Genomic DNA, 25,660 nt, shown 5'->3' on the forward strand with positions numbered 1-25,660 from the left:
AGAATTATCTGTGTATGCACCTATTCTTCTACTCAAAACTGATGTTCACCACATTTCTACTACACCAGTGTAACTCCCATGGATGCTACAGTGGATGAGAATTAAGGTAACATGCATCAATGGATGGATGTCCAGAGGAACCATCAACGGAAGGAAAGTGTGTGTGTGTGTGTGTGTGTGTGTGGATGCACAGTAGTTCCCACAGACATAAGTGAGTGAACTTTATAATGTAGACAGCCCTGCCAAGAACTTTCCTCAGATTCCCTCATTCCTCCCACATGGCTTCCTGGTAATAGGATTATCAGATGTGCAGTTTCCAAGCGGAACACCCGTCGAAAAGGGAATGAGGCCAGTAGCAGATGATGGCTCTGGTCAGTACCACTAACCGGAACATTAGAAGTCTGGTCGGGGTGCTGAGGCAGGCTAGTCCCTACCTATCTTGGCTGGCACTGCTGTACCCCAGAACAAGCAGCCAGCAGGTCCAACTCCTAGGTGGGGGGGCACAGGGCTCCTCATGCTGCCCCCGCCTTGAGTACTGGCTCCACGCTCCCATTGGCCAATGGGAGTGAGAGCTGCGCGTGGAGCTTCCTGGCCACCTGCCCCCACTTTGGAGCCAGACCTGTTGGTTGTTTGCTGTTTCCGGGGCACGCGCAGTGCAGTGCCAGCATAGGCGCAGGAAGTAGGGGTGCCGGGGGGTGCTTCCTACACCTATGTCCTGCTCACGGCCCTCCGCCCCCCAACCCCTCACCTCACCTTGAGGGGGGCGGCGGCTTGGGTCCTGGCTGCTGGCCCTGGGGCCCCATGCCGGCCCCAGCCCCGCTCCCAGGCCTCCACTCCCGGAGCCTGCTGGCCCCACATGTGGGGCTCTGCTCCTGAGGCCCCGGCTACTGGCCTCATGCCCAGAGCCCTCACCCCTTCCCACCTCTGCCTCAACCTGCAGCCTCCTCCCACATTCCGAATCCCTCAACCCCAGCCTGGAGCTCCCTACTACACCCCAAACCCCTCATTCCCCAGCCCTACTCCAGAGTCAGCAACCCCAACAGGAGCCCTCACCCCGTCCCACACCCCAACTCCCTGTCCCAGCCCGTAGCCCCCTCCCACACCCAGAATGTCTAATTTCTGGCCCCACCCCAGAGCCCGCAACCCAAGTAAGAACTCTCACCTCCTCCTCCTGCACCGCAATCCCCAGCCCAGTGAAAATGAGTGAGGGTGGGGAGAGCAAGCCACTAAGGGAGGGGGAATGCAGTGAGTGGGGCAGGGCCTTGGGGAAGGGGCGAGGGTAGGGTGTTTGGTTTTGTGCACCTAGAAAGTTGGCAACCTAGCTGGTAAAAAATGTAAAGTAACAGTACTCATTCTTACATCTGGCCTGTCAAAGTATGGGTAGTACAGCCAGGGTTTGAATTAATTCAGCATATCCAGTAGGCACCCTTTGCTGGAGAGGCCACGGAGATTAAAGTTGCCCTCTCCCAGCAGAACCCTTGTAGAGGATTGTGGTGATGTGAATCATTACATGGTGCAGCATAATATGAAAAAATAGATAATTTGGCCTTGCCTCATATCTGTGCATTTTACAGAATCCCCTGTGCATTTTTCTATGCATATTCCTCTCCGACATGGTCTTGCTTGGGCTATTTTAATATAAAAAAATCAATAACAAATCCTTCATTTTTTAGAAGCAGTTGCTAATGATGCTCAATATTTTCATCGTTAGTGAACACCCTATCTCTTCTTAATCAATACAGTGTAAACCATGCACAAGCACTGAGGATTTACAGGTCCCTTTCGAACGGAGCACCCCATTTAGAAAGAATTAATTTTTCATCTGAAGGGTAATCATGCCTAATCATTTTTAGATTTGTTTATACTTTAAAATCAATCCATCAAAATAGTGTCAATAGAACAATTATAGTCCACCCTTATTAGGAGATTCTTATTTATAGCACCATCCCTCCTATGACTCTTCTACCTTAACTGATTCATAACAAGATTCGAGCAAGTATATCTATAGTCTTTAAAAATCTAGAGATATTTTTTCTTGTTTTACATAAACACAAAAATCCACACTTTTCCCTCAGGAAATATATATAGCGAGAGAAGCAAAGGAAGGCTTTCATATATGAAGAGAGAGGAATGTATACACCCAGGCTATCCTCCTGTAGAGTATAGAAACTTAGCTGTTATACTTGTATAAACCCATCAAACTAAGATGCTTTTTTAATACATTTTTAATAATGCCCCCTCAATTATTCCCATGCAACTTTCTGCTGGCTATGTTTAAGAAGGATTTTAACATTCTGGAAAGTAAGGAAAAGTGTGTATAAGACTTCTAATGGTTACCACCAGGTTACAGGCAAAGCTGGTAGAATAATAATCATCAAATATTTTATTCACTCAATATTTTTGTCATTATTTGACTGTCTTAGAGTGTAAAAACTACTATAGCGATGCACAAATATATATTATGATTTTTAAATATATAGAGATAATATTTATGAATATTTTTTTATTATTCACCATCATCAAATATACATAGTCTATTAAGGACTGTTGAGTCAGCCAGAGTAACCACAGTTGATGGCATAACACCAGGCATCATGAATTAACTCAGCTGCAGTTAAAAGATACCGCAAGAAAATCATAGATTACGTAAGACATACTATAAAGAAGACTTTGGTTAAGTCCTTAAGAATATGTTAGTTGGAGCAAGCTCAGCAGTGTTTAAAAAAATTATCAAATAAGGGCAGTAAGGGTAAGTTCCAAACATTTAGCATTTGTTTTTTCTAATCTAAAAGTGAACATTGTGAATATTGAGTGGTAGCGTATAAGTCTTCTATTTTGGTGCCCACGGCAAACAGCAGGGTTCAAGTCATCCATTTCATTTTACTTTTCAACTAAACGTTGAGAGGTTGGAACAACTTGTTATATTTGCACTATCATGGCAATAGATAGTGGAATGGATGCTATGTTGCCCTGCACATTGTTCAATCGTCTACACCAAGGAAGTGAATGTAAACCACTGCCAAGCTGATTTGGCAGCATTTTACAGTCACACTGACCTGGTGTAAATGATTATACAAGGTAGGGACACTGGAGATTCAGGCCAGTGAGTATGTGCTGGCATACAATAGCATGCCCTAGCTAGTTTACAGGGGATTGGAATAGATACTCAGCTTCACGCCTTCCCAGGTTGAATAAAGATCCCCCATATGACTCTCTTGTTCAGCCTTATCTTATAATGCATAATGCACATTAAAGAGGGCATTTGTATATTCTGAAAGGTTTTCTATGTACTTGGTGTTCAGATCCGGCTAAAATAAACAGTCTTTTTCCTTATTGCTTAGTGCAACAAACAGCAGTTATCCAGCACGTTTGGTAGTTTACACAGTCCGTATTCCCTATACATTGTTCTGGGATTTTTATTTCATACATCATTTCATAGTCACAGCTGTATAATCATAAATCAAATATATAGAGCATAGCATGGCATTGAGGATGCATTGTGCATGTTCACTACATGCTGAAGAAAATCAGGTAGAGAACAGTATTTTTTACCAAAGCTTGCCAAAGTCAACTTCTATAAATTCTAAGCCAAATTCTATAAACATCACATACTTTCCTAACATTTCTAGACTATTCATCAAATAAATAGTATTCTGTTGATATACACACAGAGAAGATTTGGTTTTCTTGGATACATCTGAGCCACTCTCTGCTAATATAAAAATGTCCAGGTGATCCATATCTAAACTGTACTTAGAAAAGACACTAATACTCTTGCAGCTATTGCCGTTGGGTCCAGAATACCATCTATTGTGGTGGGCAGTATCTTGCATACATAAACCTACCCTCCATGGTTTGTCAGACGGACAGAACAAAGGACATGCTGCAGCAAAAACACAGGTCTCTGCTACTTCAGCTAATGGCATAATTGCTACAGTTGGTAGTAATAGTAGGCTTTTATCATCCGTGTGCCCCAGCTTCTAGAGGGTAACACAAAATGGCACTTATCCAACAGGTTATATATACCTTGTTTTTTATCAGGGTTCTGAACTCAGCAACAGAGCTTCTGATTTATTTATCCCTTCATTAAGTGAAAAAGGAAGCTCCAGACAGACTTTGGTATTGTTCAGTCAAACGAGTGATTTTTCTGAGGTTGGCAGCCAGAAGAGAGACACTGCGCTGTTCCTCAGATGTTCTTTAGTTGGGAGGAACTTGTATAATGATGCACAGAAGCACAACAGATACTTCCTAGGCTGTAGCATGCTTTTCTAATGCAGGTTCACTTGTTATAACAGAAGAACCTGCAGAGTGGTGCCCAGAGCAGAGGCTATAGACATGTCAATTAATTTTCTGTCTAGGAATTCTTTTATCTTCATGCGTGAATGTGGGACTGTTTTATTCCAGACCATTAGCTGTGAAGGCTGAGGAGATAAAAGACCTCACAGACACAGAGTTTAAGGCCAGAAGGGACCACTAAATCATCTAGTCTGACCTCCTTTATATCACAGGCCACTACCACTGCCTAGCACCCACACATTAACCTCTACAAGCAAAAGGAGACCAAAGTATTACAATCCACAGGAAACTAGACCATTATGTGCCATAGGCAGATAATAGGATGGACTGAAGTACACCAGTGCTTGAGGTCCCCGCAATGGCAGGAAAATGACCTTAAGTGATCTACATCTCTTTTTGACTGGGAAGGCCAGACCGTTTTATTTACCCCCCCCTCTTTTTTCAGGGGGAGATTACCTGCTACTTTTGCTGCATGTATATGTGAATTGGTGCAGCACCATGGATGTGCATGGTGCAAGTCAGGTCCCCATCTGGAAGAATTAAATGCAGATCAAGTGGAAGGAGTGCGTGGATGCAACATACTAGCAAAGGGGCTGAGATGTTAATGTAACCCCCCTTTCTTCCCTGGGTTACTTGGGAGCAGGCAACACTCACCTGTGTGCCTGGGCATCTGATGATGTTGACATTAAAGGAGATCCTGAGTATCCCAGTGGTGATGTTGGAATCCTCTATCCACCCCTCTGCTGCAGTCCCTTTACTCCTAAAGGAAGTTAAAGTTGGCGGTGCCTCCACTTGGCTGGTCCCTGTACACACTCAATGGTGTGACTTGAACCTCCAGGAATAAAATCCTTCAATAGTAATAATAACCTGTGGCATGGGCATAACTCAGAAATACCAATTATAAGAGTTAACACACCTTTACTTAACAACTTAAAAAAATCAGGGTATAACAGACTAAGATTAAATGTCACTACTAATTTAAATCCACAGGGGACAGTTGAATAAAATCAATTAACAAATATAATATACAGTAATAAATTAAACCTATTTAACTAGCATTTGCACTGCCACCATTTACCCCACCCTGGAGTGTTCACTCCTCTGGATTTCAGAGTCGTAGACACTTGCGTGGATGTGCTTGAAGATCTGCAGCTGGAGACAGTGCTCTGTTGGTTCTGTGTATCAGTCCAGCCAAGGCAACAAGCTGCACAACCCCTCTGACAATTGGAGCTAGTTCCACCGAATGTCAGCAGCTCTGGGTCCTGGTTCGGTGGGAAGATCGCTCTGCCTCTCTTCAGACTCCATCTCTCTGCTGTGCCCCTTCCCTTGCAAGTACTGTCCCAAACCAGAGTGGGGGCTACTCACAGTCCTTCACTGCAGGCCCACCTCAGTCAGCTCTAGGCACAGCAACAGTCTCTGGCTCCAATGAAGCCACCAACAGCCTCTGAGGCTCTTTGCTCAATCAAAGCCCTGCAGACTCCCAGCAGCAGCTTCTGGCTTCCTAGCAGCAGCTCCTGGTATGAACAGAGCTCCACACCAGCAATCACACTCCTCTTCCCAAACTGGATTCCACTGCCTGCTCTCCCTGCACTGCCTGCAAGTCTCTCACCCTTTCCCCAAGGCATCATGGGAGTTGTCATCTCTAAGGCTAGATTATAGCACAAAGGATCTTCCCAACTGGAACACTCCCAGTAAAGTTCAGAGGCCCCTCTAGTAAAGGGTGCCTACATTAAGTTCAGACCAAGTCCTATTAGTTCCAAGATTTTTGTTTCCAGTGCTTAGTGATGATGATGTTATATGCGATAATCGATCCAAAGCCAATTGGAGTCCTTCCTCTGACTTCTGTCACCTTTGGATCAGGCTTCTTGAAAATAGGTGAGGGCAATTGTTGATGGAAGACTGACCTAAGCTTTGTTTTTAGAGCCACTTTCTACTTCCCACATGCCAGCTGTGCTTTAAATTGTGTTTTATCAATATATATAATAAAACCCACCCAACCATTCTTAGAAGATTATTAAATAAGTAGAAAAAAACTTGTCTTAAGGACAAGCTGCTGAGCTACCTCCCCTCTGATTTGGAGATACCACTATTTGTCCCACAGCCCTTAAATTATCCCTCAATTCCCTGTCATATCCCATAAAACCAGCTCCTGCTATAACATAACGTGTATTCCACAAAGACGATGCTATAATGGAGTTGATGGCGTGCTCGTGTACACTGTCCTCTATCAAACAAACCCACAACAGCCTAATCTTATCAGACTCAAATAGTGGCAGAATTCTGTTCAAACTCAAGTTCTCACTGTCTGACAATGTCAGTGAAGAACCACAGTTCATCTTCATTCAGGATATCAGTTGTCACAGAGAACTGACAGTACACAAAATAATGCAGTATATAGTACCAGCTGTACAACTGAAGATGATCCTTAACACTGATGTATTTTTCCAGAAAGTATCAGAAAGCAACCTTTTCTCAGATGGAGATGGAGAAGCCTACATTCTGAATAATATAGCCAAGAAAGCAGCAGTTACCTACAAATATATTTCAAAATCCCGTTTTTTTGCTTTTTTAAACATGTATTGTTAAATTGCTTTTACAGTATACAAGATATAGAACAGGCTCAAAAGGGCAAACTCTTGAGATTTTCCCATGTGTGCGTGTGTTTCTTTTTCAAAAGGAAACATGATATCTTAGATTCTGAATTCCTTGCACACCTCAAACTCCAGAGTTTGGGGTTTTCAAAGGTTGTGAGGAAAATAAGTTTTCGTTAGCTTAATCTTAGTGATTTAATGTGCCCAATGAATTTAATACTTTTGGAATGCTAATCAGTTACACTAAACAGGATTGTTTACGCATCCCTGGAGGCAACCACTTAAAAAAATCTTTAAAACCCATTCAAGTAAGAATCATTAAAACTTTATACTCTGGTGTGCTTTAAAGGATATGCTTTTAGGAGAAGTATAAACTGAGCCAGATTTCCAAGCAAGTTAGATGCCCGTGTATCATGACTGCATCCACAAATTGGGTAATTGTGAGTGGCAATGGGCAATTCTGCTAATTGGCACACACCATTTCCAAACTAAGCATAACATTGCACTTGTATTTTGCGCACACAACTGTATGTCTAATTTGTCTGAAATCCTGTATGGTATGATAACTTCCGTATGTACTCCTGTCTGTCTATCTGTAGACCAAGTGGGCCAAGAAGGTGGAGCTGAGATCAGGATTAAGTGACAGCTCCAGTATGAGGCAGAATCAAGGTTACAATATGGATGAGATGGGACCACAATGTAATGAATTGTTCTGCTGAGATTTTGCCAGAATCTGAATTGGAAAAATAGGCCTTTTAGTTCTGATCTAGACTCAAAACCAACTATATAAAGCAGGATGTGACTGATGGGCATGACTTACCTTGAAAGGTGGTAAATCACTGATATGTCATATGTTGCACTAGCCAATTCAGTCGTCAGCATCAGCACAGTGCAGCCTCCCATACTCTTAAAATATAGTAACTTGGACTATTTTCAGATTAAACAAACCACAATAAGAGAAAAAAGATTTGTGTTAAAATCCTAAAGATAAAAGTGGCACAATGTTTAGTTAGGTGCTATAGAACAGACCAGCCATAACAAGAGCTCTTGATTTTGACTTTTAATACCTGACTGGCATTTTTGAGAATAGAAGAGAAGAACGAGCGGGATGAGAAGAGTTGGAGCTGAAAGGAGAGAAAAAAGGAACAACAGGGAACTGAACGAATGCAGGAAGTGAGAATAAATGAAACAGCATGTAGATCAGAAAAACAAGAAGACGCCAGATCGGGGGTGGACGTATTGGAGTGAACTGAAGAGCACATTAGAACAAGCAGAAACATTATCCTTTCTGATTTGTAATAATGCCTGTGTTTTTGTATTTGGACTTAAATGTAGATGGCAGCATGCATTCTACAAGATGAAAAAGGGAGACTAGAAAACACAAATGCTGCAAATACATCTTTGGGTTGTACTAAAAGCATAAAAGCCTTTCAAATACTGGTCTTTTGATTTATTATGATGTTACCAGAATTCAACAATGTCTACATAGCCCTACATTTCAAATTTATGAATCTCTGCAGTAAAGACCAGGGTTTCAATTATCGTTTGACAAATCTTTGATTTTATTCATAGGGATTTTTTTTCACAAGAGTAGCAATGTTAGCTCTGTTGTCCTGCCTAAGTGTGACCTACCTATCAGATCCCATCCCCTTCCATTTAAATTGAGTCTTCTTCACTTCCTACTTAAATTGTTGTGTCCTGTTGCACCCAAGAACTGATTGCCTTTTAATGATGGGCGAAGTGGAAATAGTTATGTAAAATGTCTTATGGACATTTGCTATGGACATAGTTTGTAAAATGTCTTAGGGGGGGGTCCTTTCATTAGCTACTAACTAAATGTAACATATTAATGTTGCTCTCATTTGAGAATGCTGTGATTTATTTCCCCAACTTTAATTAGTGTTGATGTGAGACAGAAAGGAAAAATAGTGTTTAGACAAGCTAAAAAGTATTCACCTTGACATTTCTCTGTCTCCTTTACTCATTAGGTGTTGATATAAATGTAAGTATCTATGAGAAATGTAGAGAGGAAAATGTAAGGTCATATACACTTATTTTTGGCTGGGGAATAGCTGTACTTCTGAGTCAATTTAGTCTTACCAGCCAAATTGACTTGGCAACTATGGAGGTGATGGCAGTTGCAAATAATTTTATACATTTGCTCTTAGGGTTTGATCCTTCAGCGTCCTGCACAGCTTCAAATCTGTGTAAAGTAAATAGCAGTAAAGGGTGCTCACTAATGCAGGTGAGGTGAACAGCAACTCATAGCAACAGCTTAGTACTTAGCTTTCTCATGAATGCAGACCCTCATTCCCATATTCGTCTACCCTTCAATTAACCATATAATATTCTTACAACAAAATGGAGGGACTGCAGTTAAAAATAAATGAAAAATCATAATTCTGAATTTCTTGTGAAATCACAAGCAACATTGGGGGACATTTTCTCCTTTTTGAACAACTTTTTTATTTTGGATTTCAGATCGGTATACACAACTATGTAGAAAGAAAATAAAACATGTTTCAGCATATACATGATTGCTGAGTATGTGAATATCCTTTGTGTGCTCTGAAGTGTTCAAAATTATCAGCACTAAAATATTTCAAAAGAGCTGAAGAATGACTGAACCTCTCCCCTTTCTGAGAAATTAGTCCTTTCTTGATCCCTAGAATAAAATTAAATCTAACTAGGAACAAATTGTTTCCATTGATAAGCATAATCCAGCTATATAGACAAATACTTTTTTGGGGGAAACTGATATAGTACCAGAGTTTTATACAAACATTTTAGAATAGAATCAGAATGGGAAGATGTAGGGATAGGTGGACAGGAGACTTTGCAGCTGTCACATCAATAAAGCCAGAGAGAAAAACCAAACCTCTTTACTTGTAACAAATAAGCAAAACAATCAACACTTGCCTGGGTTGGGTACAAGCTGAGGTCAGTTCCAAAGGAGAAAAATCAGTATCTAGGTCTTGTCTTTAATCAGGGACAGTGCTTTCCCATTCCCCGAGTGGTCAAGCTGCATTCTCAGAGGCAAGAAGATCCCTCACAGTCTGCCCCCAAGCTGTCACTTATTATCTCTGAGAGTCCTAGAAATTCACTCCATCCCAATGGTTGGTCAGACAGTCTGTTAATTAAGCCTTCCTTTCCTCTGACTTACTGGCTGGCTGTAGTTCCAAAACACCAGTGAATCCAGCTCCATCCAAGCCTGTAGGGATGTGTGTTTCCCTGGCTGTCTTTATATCTTGTTCCCTCCTGATTATTAACTATAATTAGGCCATGTCCACAAAAAGAAAAAGATGTGTTTTTAACAAGTGTTAGCGTCAGAGTGTAGATAAGGAATTGTGGATAGTTTTCTGAAAACATTTGCTCAATGTGCAGTGGCGGTTAGAAAAGCTAACACAGTAAGGAACCATTAGGAAAGGGATAGAAAGTAAGACAGAAAATATCATAATGCAACTATGTAAATCCCTGGTACACCCACAGCTTGAATACTGCATGCAGTTCTGGTAGACCCATCTCAATGGAGATAGACTAATATTGTAGAAGATACAAAGAAGGGCAAGACAAGTGATTAGGGGTATGGAACAGTTTCCATATGAGTAGAGCCCTACCAAATTCACAGACCATGAAATCTGTTCTTCTGTGTGCTTTTACCCTATAGTATACAGATTTCATCGGGGGGGACCAGAGTTCCTCAAATTAGGGGCCCTGACCCAAAAGGGAGTTCCAGGGGGAATCACAAGGTTATTTTAGGAGGTCACAGTATTGCCACCTTTAATCCTGTGCTGACGTCAGAGCTGGGCGACATACCATACCATACCATGCTACCCTTACTTCTGTGCTGCTGCTGGCAGTGGCTCTGCCTCCAGATCTGGGCTCCCGGCCAGCAACCACCGCTCACCAGCTGCTCAGCTCTGTTAGTTGGTTGAGGTGAACTGTAAGCACCTCCTTAGCATTCCTGCCTCCGGGACCATCATTAACTATTTTCTTCCCTGGACCCCTCTGAAGCTGGGAGTTTATAAATGCCATTTGCAGAGCCTATGCAGCATAATATATCTACAGGTTCACAAGATCTGTATAAGTGCTAGATGGCTGTGCTTGAGGACTACGCTGCAGATCAAGAGCCTCCTTCCTGTAATGATAGTACAAGTTCTTTTTAAGACTCTATGTTCATTTTATATTATGCCATTTTCAATTGTATTTGTAGTACCCATTTTGTCTGCACTATATATGACAGCTAGGAACATTACATTTTTCCCATGTAGGTTTGGGAAATATGATAATCGGGTGTTTTTAGTTTGAATCCTACAAATAACTACAATGGTAAACTGGCTATTAGGACAACATGGAGAATATTGCTCAAGTTTACAGATCACTATGAGAAGGTGAGTTGGTTTGCTGTATTTACTATCAAAAGATAGATCCTGATCTACCATTACTGAAGACCATGGAAGTGTTGCTTTTTGCTCAATGGAAGTAGGATTGGTCCCTATGCAATATAACATTCAGTCAATCTGGTAATGCACAACAGTGCAACAGGTATAAATAAATGCACCTATTTGCACAATATTTTGTGCTTAAAATCATTAGCATCATTAATTTACCACATGTTCAGGCAAGCATATATAAGCCATGCTGTGTGTGACCACATTTTAATCCATAATTGTATACAATGCTATCTATATATTTTTAAGCTTAGTCACTGTAGTACATTATGTGCAGATCTACAATACTACTTACTTTGCAGTTCAAGTATTTAGCACTGCCAGAGAGAGTTTGTTCTGTGCTAGTTCTTGATGAAGTTCAGATTAATTGAAAAAGATTAAATGTTTTCTCCTGGGTATAAAAAAGGTGAATGTAATTCATAATGGGAATATATTTTCCTTTGTGGCATTGTCACTTGCTTGATTTTATTTTTCCATAAAAGAAAACTCATCCAACTGTCATATAGCCTCTAGGGGCAAATACTCATCAACTGTAAAATATAAACAGCTATTGGTAAAATACTTTTTTTCCTCCCCCAGTAAACATCTTGTCTGGCAATATAAGTAAAAGATAAATGATTCTGACTTTGGAAACAATGTTCTACACTAGCAGAGTTGTGCTCAGTAAGCCTCTCTCTTTTCGTGATTTGACAATTGGGTGACACTCACGTATGCACTGCATTTTACGTGGTGGCAATGGGTGGCCAGTCTCTAGCATAGAGATCAAGTATAGACAAAGGCAAAGGGGGCGGGGGAGAATGGTCCAGTCAGTGGTTAGGGTGCTAGCCTAGGATTTTGGAGAATTCAGGTTCACTTCTCTGCTCTGCCACAGACTTCCTGTGTGACCTTGGGCAAGTCACTTTGTCTTTCTGTGCTTCAGTTCCCTGTCTGTAAAATGGGGATATTGGAGTGTTTTCCTATTGCACAGCGGTGTTGTAAGGACAAATACATTAAAGACAATGAAGGGATTAGAAACTACAGTAATGGGGGCCTGTAACGAAGTACTGACCCTATAAGGCCAGAAGGGGGAAGTGTGAAAAGCCAGTTACCCAATTCCGTATGTCCAGGGAGGCAGAAAAAAATGAGAAAATAATTGAAGGTGTAAGTGTGAGAGAGGAAGAGAGTCCCTGGGAGCAGTTGGTGTCAGGAGAGAGAAAGGTTGGAGCCATCCCAGAGCATTGTTCCCTTAAGGGACCAGGCCAAGGCTCCCCTCTCTCCCAGCCAGCATGGACAGGTGTTTGGGGTTGTTAGACCCAGATGGGAAAAATTAAGAGACTGATTAGCTAACTAGACAGGAGAGTCAAAAGGAAGCTCCAAGCCCATCAGAAAGAACTGCTGACATGGAAGGACACAACTGGGACACAAGCCCAGGAAGAAGAGCTATGAAATGCCTGAATCTGGGGGTGGGGAGGGGAATTTACAGGTCAGGGAAGCACTCAGGCCAGGAAAGGAGGGCTGTGAAACCCCAAGGGGTGGAGTTGGGGTTGCAGGCCCGGGAGGTCAGGATTTAAAGCACAGTCCCAAGGAGGGGGGATGGAAAACCCTGAACCTAAGGGACAAAGGATAGCAAAGAGGATTCTCTTTTGGGGGGGGGGAGGGAGTTGGACAGTGTTTAATAAATTAGACCCCAGGAGAAAAGAAATATTATTTTAAAGACTCTGGATGTGAGTGAATTATTTTTGGAACCTCAGAGGGAAACTGAGGCAGTGTTCCTGAAGGGCCACTCAAGGCCAGGAGGGGTCACCCTGGGTTCGTACCTGTCTACATGTCCACGTAAGTACTTCAGATAGGTGACAAGATCCAGTGGGTAGAATCTGAAGCTAGACAAATTCATAATAGAAATTAGGCACAAATGTTAACAGTGAATGTAATTAAGTACTGGAACAAGTTATTGAGGAATATGGTGGATTCTCAGTCACTTGGGATTAGCTCTGCAAAGGTGCCTAAAGATCTGCTAAAGGTCTTTAGTCCACTAAGTCCAACATCTAGATCATCACTTAAACCTGTAGATGCCTTAATGTCTGTGAGTGGGGTATGTGCAAGCTGGATAAATCTTGACACTTCTGAGCTGCTTTCTGTCTAAGCTCCAGTGGGATCCCCAAACAAGGTGTTCATCCACCTATCCCCCTGCAGGGCCTGAACTCATAGGTGTTCTAAGAGACTGTCTAGCAGATTGGGCCCTGCATTAAACCCAGCTGACGAGGATGTGGTTCTGAATAGCTCAGTAGTTAGAGCACTCACTCCCATTATGCCTTATTTGGAGCAGGGTCTTCAATCATCCAGGTAAGTGCTCTAATCATCAGGCTCTTGGGTATCCTGGGTGGGTTTCTCACAAACTCTTCTCTTGAATCTGTCCTACTTTGTATAAAATAGTGAAATGTTCACTGGAGCGGGGACTGGAACCTGGATCTCCCAGGTGAGTGCTCTAGCCACTGGGATTTAGAGTTACTCTGGCTCAATGCCACCTCCTCCCTGCTCTTTTTTTTGTGGTAAAGGAGTGACCCGATGTAGGTGCCTAACTCCAGGAGAGAGTTTATGGTGTGAATCCCAAGTGGAGAAAGGTGCCCCCTCTGGCCCAGAGTAGATATCAAGCCCACCTCTCTCCTCATCATTGCCTCCTGGCTAGATTAGGGCACTCCTCATTCAGCATTATGGCTTTTGTGAATCCCATTCTTAGGTGCCTTACTCTCGCCCACAACACATAGGAAGCCTGAGCACCTAACTCAGCACGGTGGATTCCACTAGGGCTGTAGTAGTCTTAAACATTAGGCATTGCAATGTTAAGTCTAAGCCCCTGTGATGGGGTGTATAAACCCCACGCTGGGACAGAAAGGATTAAGGAACAGTTCTGGGCCCAGATGACTTTGCCCTGTGGCACCTCCAGAGCCTGTTCCAGCTGGAGGAGGAATTTAAAAGAGCGCTAGACAGCCCAGAAGGGAGGGTAGACAGGAGAAGAGAGATTTATCATGGAAGCTCCAAAGTAAGGGTACAACAGGAGTCCTGGTTGCACAGGCAAAGTCTGCAAGCAGCAGCTGCCCCAGGTGGTAATGTGGAACACATGAAGGAATCAAGGGAAGTGGTATCAGGTGCAGCTGGACTTAGGAGGTTGAGGGGCATGAGGTGGGGTTAGACTGGGAGCTAGCTCCTGGATTGGGAAGGAAGGTACAGAACAACAGTAGGTAGGGATGAAAACACACTTTTAACCCAAAGTTGTTTCTCTCACCTCTTTGGCCTTGTCTTTTTAACCATGACAAGAAAGTTACAGAACAATGGCAGGGTATATTGTAACAGCACTGTGCCTCTGCGGACATAATGATGGTTAAGAATTATTCAAAATTTGTAAATTTCCGAGCATGATTCCATCACTTTATTGGTGTTCAGCTCAAGATGGGGAGTACTTTTTAATGGCTACATTCTTTATGTACCTTCAGGTAGATAGACAGTGAACATTGTTGTGGAATAGGGGGAGGAGAAGAGGAATTGAAAACAAGAAAGAGCAGAGAACTGAGCTTCCTTGTAAATAATTTTGATCTATCTTTAATCTAAAAGAACAAGGCATACTTGTGGCACCTTCGTACTTGTTCTTTTTGCTGATACTGACTAACATGGCTACCACCTATCTTTAATCTGTGTATTCAGTGCCAAAATACTAGGTTTGCATTAGAAATACCCTAGGTAAAATAGACTGTGAAAATTAATTCATATAGTGGTAGCACTATGACAGAATGGTGACATTTCTGTCAGCAATTCTGTTAGAACTCCCAGTTTTCAAAGGTTTATATGTAACTCTCTCTTTCTAAATTGTGCTGGGCTACATTTCATACACAAGTTGTCAGCCCAAATGCAATTTTTTACAAATAAAATTTTAAATCCATTAGAATTGCAATTCCTACACTGCATAACTTCATGTTATTTGATACATATTTTCATCTTTATAGAAGATAAAAGAGAAAATTGGTTCTCTAAAAATTGATAGCAGAGAATTGAACACAGACATGAAAGAAATAGCAGTTGTTAAGTTATTTTATTTTGACTTTCCAGTGGAGGAGGAATAGAATGGAAGGCTGCCTGGATCAAGGATCTAGTTATTCAAATGAGGTAGAGGAGTTACTGTTTCATAGTATAAAGATAACAATGGGGCAGAATTATGAAAAGGCTGCTGCAGATGTCATTAAAGTTGAAAAATACAGGGGAGTGTTTAAAGAAGAATGAGATTAGGGCTGGGGGGTCTGTGCTTTTCAAACTACACTCAATGTTTGTGATTTGCACAGACACCATATGTTCATGTATTTGACCTAAAAAATCAGTCATTTATCTACATAAGTGGAGGATTTGCATTTGCAAATGGGTGTTCATGAAAACTTGAGTATTATGTTTTGGAGGACTTTTGGAGTATCCATGTGAAAAATAATTTTGGCCCACACTAATGAAGTTTAAATTATCCAAGGCACTAAATGATGTCTGTCAGACTGTCCTTTTTGCCTTGATATCAAGAAAATACAGATGCAATAAGGAATGAGGACTGTAAAAAGTAATAAGGCTTAGATTTGACCCAGTGAAAGAGGTCAAAGGAGAAATCTGGGAAGTTATCCTTAAAGCCTTGGAGGAGTCAGAGGTGAGGAAGATGTTCAGAATGGTCTTTATAGCAGTGGTCACGACATTATATCAGAAAATATCATCTAATTGCTTAATAGACTCACAAATAAAATTTGGAAATTTCTGCAAAGGACCAAGATACCATAAAGAAGAATTTCTGCCTTAAAGAAAGACCCTGCAAAGACAATGTATGGTTCTTTCTATCTTAGGTGGTTAAATGATACATCTTGTAGTATCTGTGAGCCTTACAACCTTTTAATGTATTTAGCCTCACAGCAGCTCTCAAAGGCAAGGAAGTACTAGGGTGACCAGATGTCCCTATTTTATAGGGACAGTCCTGATTTTTGGGTCTTATTTTTATATAGGCTCCTATTACCCCAACTCCCTGTCCCGATTTTTCACACTTGCTGTCTGGTCACCCTAGGAAGTACTACTATCCACATTTTACAGATTTAGAGACAGAGTGACATTCCCAAGATCACACAGTAAATCTATGAAGAAAGGACAGTACTGTTTCCCAGACCAGCATCCTCACTATTGGATCATCCTTACTCTTCTAGGAACAAAAATCAGAGAATACAGAAAATGATTAATAGAAATTCCTCTAAAAGCTCAGGATATATTTTGGTTCTTGTAGGTATGCAAAAATTTAGATTCTCCACTGAAGTTTATAAATAATAATAATAATCCAAAATAACATGAAGTGCAAAACTAGGTTGGCAGTCTCATGAAAATACCCGTTCTCTTAACAGTTTAGAGCTTCTGCTTCTAGCCCCAACCAGGGCTTAGAAACATAGACGAAAGTGAGAAAAAAAATACAAATAACTAAGAAGAAAAATCTGCTTTTTTTTTTAACCTTTCCCCACTCTCTCACCCCAAAACAGAAAGCTTAGTCCATGTTCAGTTAAAGTTTTGGCTGATGGTTTGGGATGGCTCTTAATTTACCCCAAATATGCACATCATTACTGAAAATAAAAACTACAAGCGCGCAAAACAGAAGGATTGGCTACCAGAAGTCCTTGGACAAAATCACCCAGCTCATTTCCTTAAACATTGTCGGCCAAAAGATTGCAACTTAAAAGCAAGAGAGATTACTTAAACACAGATAAAGCTACAGCCTCAGGACAATGAAAGGCCCAAAGAGATCATAAAGAAACTGTTTTACTGATATATTAAGGGTTTGGCAGTCAGTAAGGCAGTCAGGCCAATTGGAACACCAGGCACAGAAGTCCTATATATAGTATTTCAAAATGATCAGTTCAAATACAAAGAGTGAAGGAGTTTTTAGAAGTGACATGCAAACTTGAGTGCAGGCTACTATGTATCCCCAACATGTATCAAGCTATGTTCAAGTTTCTTTAGGGAATATATACCCACACTTTTCAAAGACTGGTGAGCTTTTTTGCATGTGTTGCTGAAGTGGGAACAATATTTCAGTTTTGAAAGAGGGCTAAAATTATTTAGACAAGAATCTAGGTCCACGTGCCCATATGTTAAATACATGAGGCAGAAAATAATACTATCTTAACTAGGGTTTACCCAAGTGCCCTTGGGTATTTTGTATCAACGAGAGAACTTTGGGTGGCTCAGAGTTTGAATTCAACTCAAATCCGGATCCAAACTTCTCATGCCATCCAAGCTCTCCAGACTTCTAGGGGGCTTTCCCGTTTTCTGACTCCACAGAGCCCTATTTCTCAGCAGATTTCATGACTCCCCTTCCCATCTACACAACATTCTTCTTCCAGCAGGCCCTGGTTCCTGGTTATTTCTTCAGCTCAAGAGACATGGGGAAGCCTGGCAGTCAGCTTACCTCTCTTCAGGAGGCAGCCTATTAGGCGTGCTATCCTTTCAAATCCAGTCTGAGGGCAGTCAGAAATACCATGAGAACAATCTTCCTCACAGCATTTTCACCTATGCCAGGTCTAGCTAGAGCCTGTCAGCAGAAACTGAATGAGTCAAGGGGAAATGTGTTCTTACTAGAGCTGGGACCAAGGAAAAACCATGGATCCCACACACCCTTGAATTGCGGGAATATTTGCATCTGGATCTTAACTTTCTGACTTCTGCTGATTTGTGGTTTTCACTCCGATTTACTCAACCCTTCTGATCTAGAGGCGCCTATGCAGTAACTTCTTTGAAGGAGGGTGGGGGGGAGAAAGCAGGGGCACTCTTTTGTAAGTCAGTCTGCTACAGCAGAGGATGCAGAACATCTTAAAGACAGCACAATAGAGTCAGTCAGCAGTCTCAGAAGTACTATTTTGTGACTGCTACTTTAGAAAGTGATAATATGCTAGCAGAAGCTTGATTCTGTGATTGTCGTGGTGAGAAATACCAAAGTCTGTATGACTAATTTGGATGACATTTTGCCAATGCTGCCAAAATTAAATATATAACTAATAAAGAGGAGGGAAACAACCAATTAGACTCAGATGGATTTGAATCTTTTAAATGGCTAGGTCAGTAAGTGGAAAATACTGTTTAGTGTTTAACATAGACAAATGTGAAATAATTGAGGTGTAGGCAATGAACCGAAGTAGAAAGTGTATATACAAAGGAACAGTTATGAGCATAATGACAAGGGAAAGATCTAAATGTTGTTATAGACAAATCCATTAAGATGTTAGCATGGTGTGTGAGTCAGAAAAAAGGCAAACATGAAATTGGATTGCATAAATGAACAGTATACAAATCCAAACAGGTAATATTGGTAGTTTCCAAGGCTCTTTTATTACCTTGTTTAAATTAAGACAATTTTCACATGTGGACACTAAGGTTCTAACACCCAGTTCTGTATCTGGGCATTCAAACTGGTATTTGGGTTCCCAAAATGAAGACTCTGGTTTTTGCTATTCATGTACAAAATGAGCTTCTATAATTGCTGTGCAGCTATCACCATGCAGTGCATACACATTTCCAGTATTGTATGTGCAAATGACTAATCAGACATCCAAGTGGCTATTTGAATGTACAGTTACTTGAAATATACCAAACAACTGTAGTAATTCTGCATTCAAATTATCCATGTGTACATTTCTAAAACTCTGGGCCTAGTCTTCTAAGACTTTCAGCCAGCAAAGCACTTAAGCACAAAATTAATATTAAGCAGGTTAAGTATTCCATTCACTTCAATGATTTGCTGACTCAAGGCCCAAGCACTGATTTGTTAGACTTAGGCACCTCACAGAGGAAAAGAACAAAATTGTCAGACACATAGATTAACATAATTTGTTGGGGGGAAAATCAACATGGTTTTTGTAAAGGGAAATCATGCCTCACCAATCTACTAGATTCTTTGAGGGGGTCAACAAGCATGTGGACAAGGGGATCCAGTGGATATAGTGTATATGGATTTTCAGAAAGCCGTTGCCAAGGTCTCTAATCAAAGGCTTTTAAGCAAAGTAAGCTGCCCTGGGATAAGAGGGAAGGTCCTTTCATGGATTGGTAACTGGTTAAAAGATAGGAAATAAAGGGTAAGAATAAATGGTCAGTTTTCAGAATAGAGAGAGATAAATAGTGGTGTCCCCTGGGGGTATGTACTAGGACCTGTCCTATTCAACATATTCATAAATGATCTGGAAAAAGGGGTAAACAGTGAGATGGCAAAATTTGCAGATGAAACAAAACTACTCAAGATAGTTAAGTCCCAAGCAGACTGCGAAGAGCAACAAAAGGATCTCTCAAAACTGGGGGACTGGGCAACAAAATAGCAGATGAAATTCAATGTTGATAAATGCAAAGTAATGCACATTGGACAACATAATCCCAACTATACATATAAAATGATGAGGTCTAAATTAGCTGTTACCACTCAAGAACACGATCTTGGGAGTCATTGTGGATAGTTCTCTGAAAATATCCATTCAATGTGCAACAGTAGTCAAAAAAGCAAACAAGATGTTGAGGACCTTTAAGAACGGGATAGATAATAGGACAGAAAATATCATATTGCCTCTATATAAATGCATGGTACACCCGCATCTTGAATACGGAATGCAGATACGGTTGCCCCATCGCAAAAAAAGGTATATTGGAATTGAAAAAGATTCAGAAAAGGGCAACAAAAATTATTAGGGGCACAGAACGGCTGTCATAGGAGGAAAGATTAATGAGACTGGGATCTTTCAGCTTGGAAAAGAGACGACTAAGGTGGGATATGATAGAGGTCATGACTGGTTTGGAGAAAATAAATAAGGAAGTGTTATTTGCCAGAGAATGTTGTGAAGGCCAAGACTATAAAAGGGTTCAAAAAATAACTAGATAAGTTCATGGAGGATAGGTCCATCAGTGGCTATTAGCCAAGATGGGCAGAGATGGTGTCCCTACCCTCTGTTTGCCAGAAGCTGGGAATGGGCAACAACAGGTGATGGATCTCTCGATGATTACCCGTTCTGTTGAAAATGTGGGTCCTATGAGCTGAATGTTGCCCTGCATTTCACCTGAGGTTGCACGGGCATAAGTAAATAAGTACATAAGTTGGTTGTATATGTTTAGTTTTGATCACCTTGGCAAAAAGAAAGCTAATGTCCTGGAGAAGTACTATATTTGTATTATAGGGTGACTGATACAATTTTTGTAGCTACATGTGTGCTCACACACCCTGATGACATTACAAATCACTGGAGTTTTTCTTGTAGGGTTACTATAATGTCATCAGAACCCTTTGCTTTGTGTGTAAAATCTCATAGTTTATACTTCCGATATAGCATCCTAGGAAGACAGAGAGCTGTTTTATTTAAAACTGGCATAAATGTACAGTACATTGTCAGGTTTCCACTCTAAATTTGAATCTGCCTCATGGGATAGGTGGAGAAACTGCATCATTTTAATAGCCTCGGATTTCTATTTTAAAAAAATCAAGTTTTTTGTTGTCAAACATTCTAGTCATTTTCTGTTTGTGTGTGTTTTGATGGAAAGTTCTTAAGGACACAAAATTTATTTTCCCTTTCTTTTAAATAATTGCTGATAATGGCTAATATCATGCTGCTAAAGTCATCAGATTATCTCTTTCTGTGTAACTTAACTTTTTCACATGCCATATATAAAATCTAGTCAATAAGTATTTTTTCACTTCATCCTCTTGTGCAGATGGTTTCATATCATTTGCATAATTTTACACATTCCTCTTCAGGTGGGTTATATGATGTCTCATAATACCAGGGTTTCTTCCAACTGGATCCATGTATCTGAACTAAATTGGATTACAGTTACCACTGTCAAAATTAATAACATTTCAAATACAATATATTTAAATGTCTGATATATGTGTGGTATTAAATGGCTCATCAAGTGCTAGAAGTAACACTGAGAGAATGAATCCATAGGAAGAGTATTGTGTGTAATTCTCATTTGAATGTAACAACTAGGTTCTAGATGGGCTGGTTACATTAGAAATAGGATAAATAGAAAGATGTGCACATTGTGTGGGTCCTTTACTGAACAGTCTGCTGCGTATTTGTCCCTAAACAGTTTTTAATCACATCTTATTTATTTAAGTGAACCTGTCAAATTGAAATAAATAGCAAAGGTCCAGAGCTAGTTTTAGCAATTCTCAGGTTGGCCTGCAAGACTCCTTCTGGCAATGCCTCTCTCAATCAAAAGTGGAAGCCATTATGTCCATCCCTCGCCCCCCAAAAAATGTAGAAGAAGCAGTGGCCAAGGGATTCACAGATATCAAAGACCAGTCCTTGGTAGTTCAGGGAAAATCCACTGCATAACCCATTATTACTAGGAAAAGTAACAAGCTATCCATGTGAGTGACAAGCTATCCATGTGAGCTCTGGGGTTTACATTTTCAAGGCTTTCTTCACATCCCATTGGTTTAAACACCTTTCTAAAAATTATGATTGAGTCTAGCCTTGTTTACCCAAAGTTGAGGTTCCCAAAGTGCCTGCAGGTTTGGTCAGGCACAAGTCCAGCACTGAAAGGGTTCCACAAATGATCAGAATAGATTTAATTGATATTATTCAGAGATTAACCTGATGCACAATACATATGAGCGAAGATTGATTGCCAGGATGAATGCATACCCACCATGCTATTTCTAAATTTCCATGTCTTGGTTGACTCTAATTTTGAAGCTATAATGCACTCTTAATCACCTCTCCAGACCTTATTTAAAATCATTATTCATATTACTATTACTCTTAAGTGTGTGTGGCATTTTAGAGACAATCAAGTCAGATGACCCTGCCCAAGAAGCTTAAAATATAAGGGCCTCATTTTGTATCGTTTGTCTTGTTCATCTGAAATTAATGAGATTACATGCAAAGTGCAGTACTATTCAACATGTGTAAGCACGGCAGGATCAGGCTCTCTATTAAGACAAAGCATATGAGGGATGTGGATAAACATCAGCATACATGTGTAGGTGCATAGGGGGAGGTTCAGCAGTAAGACAATGTGGGTACTTTGGCACGTGATGCACATATCTTTAACCTAATTTACATCCTCATGTTTTCTCCTACCTAAGAGAATGGACAGTTAGGCCTGTGGCAGAGGTATATTTTGAAAAGAGATTTGAGAGGAAGAAAGAGTAACAGGCTGGTGAGACAGGGGCAGGAGTAACTGACTGGGTGATTCCCTCCACATCAGGACTAAGGCATATTGCCGGGGAAGGCTTTACTTATATGGCCAGTGCTCAACCTCTTTTTGGATAAATTAAGGGAATCCATCTGTTAATTTGGTACCTTTCCTAAGCATTAAATCATTTACTATTATTTTTAGTTAGAAAACATATCATATTCTGAATATATTTATTTGTAAAATACACATGCACACTGTTAAGCATCACATACAAACATCATGAAGGGCCACAAATCACCTTTTCCTCCTCCAGTCATACTTTGGAAAGAATTCAATGCAGTCTGAATTTTTGCTTTCTTGTATACTGGGATAATTTACATGTATTTTTAAGATCACAATGATTTTGGAGATTAACATTTTGAGACCAATTAACACCAAATGTTATCAAAACCCTTCTGTAATTTGCACAGCTTTTAGCAAAAGAGAAACTAGGCATTTTGCTTCCAAATTGCAACAATAACTCGGTGACAAATAACTGTAGGCATCATGTGTTCCAAAAAGTTTATCTCAAAAAACATATGGGGATGAGTTTACGTGTGAATGTTTGGGCGAACCTAGACCGAATGAGAGTAATCACAGAATTTCTCTTTTTAGCTTCAGTTAGGCTCTATCTTCTTCCTTCATTCTTCATTGTGGACTACTTCTGGGGGAATCCTGTATGCCACTGAAGCCTTTCTAGTATTGGTTATGATGTGTCAGATAGGTCTATACTTAGTTATCTGATTTGCTAATTTGCTGAAAATCTGGGATCCTCCACAGATTGTACCCCCAGGTGCCCCTTTTCCTAATTTATATTTTCTGAACATTTTTATGATGCGTTTGTTTGAGGGGTCTTTGGGCAATATTTTGTTTATTGTGGGAACCAATTTGTTTGCATTAGCTAATACTTGTTTGAGCTGTCACTTTATGTTTTGATTGCAAATGTGTCTAGACACTGATGAGAGGCTCAGCATATGGGGACATTTTTCTGACATACCGGTGGAATTTAAGAATGCAAGTCCCACTGAAGGTCACTGAAATCCTCTTTGAACATTTCCTCCATGATAGATAAACAAATAATGCCCCTCTCCACTAATTTTTCAGCCATAACAAAAGATCATCAAACTGCAAGAGATTCGGGAAAAGGGCAGTGACTTCCAAGACCAGGAAAGCCTACAATGACTGAATGCTTCTTTGCCCCGTTCTACACTGCTAGAAACTTTCAGAATAAGATAATGTAGAATCTCCTGCCATTCCTGTCACTATCAGCCTTAAATCACCATTTATCATGTTGGCAAAAAGGGTCAACCCTGGTTTGTGAGATGGGAGTGGAGACATCAAAAAGAATAAAAGTTCAATAAGATGAAATGCTAGAAACACCAGAAGAATTCAAGAAACCACTTTAGATTGTTCTGAATCACTGGACCAGATATACACATGATCTTCAAAGGTTATTCCTAAATCATATTCCTGCATTTTACTCTAAGGTACCTTTATGCTAATGAAACTATTACTAAAATAGCCATAATCTACTGAATGACATAGTTTAAAAACACAGATTTTTTTCCACATCAAGTACAGTTCAAAATCATTTCCCAGTGTGTCAATCTCAAAAGTTATTTTTAGAGGTTCCCTGGAGAATATAGAAGATTGTTTAAACATGCCAGGAGATTCTTGTCAGAGATGAGGCTGCTTTTCTCATGTTAGTGGGATGAGCTGCTTGTAAGCGTTTATCCCAGAAATTCCCCATCGTCACGTGACTTGAGTGCAGAGGATCCTCTGTCTGGAATTGCTGACAGAATTTTTTTCTTGCTTAGAGCTCCATTGTGACAACATTTATTCATGTGAGTAGTGGAACTACTTGTGCAAGTAAAGACTGCTAACATGAATAAGGGTTTGTGAGATCAAGCTCATCCTGGCTAATTTAAAAAAAGTAGGTGTGGATACTCAAGATGTTCACTGAGGTGATTAGACAGAAACGATTTCCTCCTTAAACCTTTCTGACTTGCACAGAAACTACTGAAACAGCTTTTCACTACAGTCATTTCTTGTATCAGAGGGGTAGCCGTGTTAGTCTGGATCTGTAAAAGCAGCAAAGAATCCTGTGGCACCTTATAGACTAACAGACGTTTTGCAGCATGAGCTTTCGTGGGTGAATACCCACTTCTTCAGATGAGTTCCTTTCAGAGTGTAACCAGGGGCGACTCCAGGCCCCAGCACGCCAAGCGCGTGCTTGGGGCAGCATGCCGCGGGGGGCGCTCTGCCGGTCCCTGGGAGGGCAGCTGGCGGCTCCGGCGGACCTCCCGGCAGATCAACCGGCAGAGCGCCCCCCCGCGGCATGCCACCAGGCTTGGGGCAGCGAAATGGCTAGAGCCGCCCCTGAGTGTAACAGCACTTTTCCTTTAGGGTTCTCCTCTAGTCTCCCAGCTAGTATTGAGGCCCAAGTCAGACATATTGTGGATGCCTCTGTAGTGTGTATGGAGGAATCTTAACGTAAGATAATACTAATGAGTGCATTGGTCCATCCTCCCTTCCCCCAACCTCCGAATATCCTGCTGCTGTCATACTATGAAGCTAAGTATCATATATTTTTTTTAGGTTTGGGTTTAAAAAAGTAGGTGTGGATACTCAAGATGTTCACTGAGGTGATTAGACAGAAACTATTTCCTCCTCAAACCTTTCTGGCTTGCACAGAAACTACAGAAATAGCTTTTCACTACAGTTGTTTCTTGTAGTTCCTTTCAGAGTGTAACCAGGGGCGACTCCAGGCCCTGTTTGCTAGTCACTTGCAATTTAGTGGATAGGGAATCTGTGAGGAATGACCAGAAGAGAAATTCCAATACACATGAAGCTCTATTTTCTGGCTGCTGTTGCAGTCCACTTCCTGTATCTCTTCATTCATGCCTAGTACAGATGAGACTGGAAATATTATTATTACTCTCCGATGCCATCTACCTTTCCCCTGCTATGCTTAAAAAAGCTGTCATTTGCCAACATTTCTGCAGTGTAGATATTTGCTGACAACCATGTTAGTTTACAGTATGTAATTAATTCCTGCATGTGACATGTTTCCAGCTGTTCAGTGATCCTGCAAGATGCTGAGCATCCTTAACTCCCACTGAGGTC

General features: G+C 40.8%; 1 long non-coding RNA gene across 1 annotated transcript in view; it reads left to right on the plus strand.

The window, feature by feature from the left end:
• Nucleotides 1-25,660, plus strand: part of LOC123349098 — a 187,015-nt gene that overhangs the window by 160,760 nt on the left and 595 nt on the right. The window lies entirely within an intron of this gene.

This window comes from Mauremys mutica, chromosome 14 (assembly GCF_020497125.1).
Source record: "Mauremys mutica isolate MM-2020 ecotype Southern chromosome 14, ASM2049712v1, whole genome shotgun sequence".
Taxonomy (NCBI): domain Eukaryota; kingdom Metazoa; phylum Chordata; order Testudines; family Geoemydidae; genus Mauremys; species Mauremys mutica.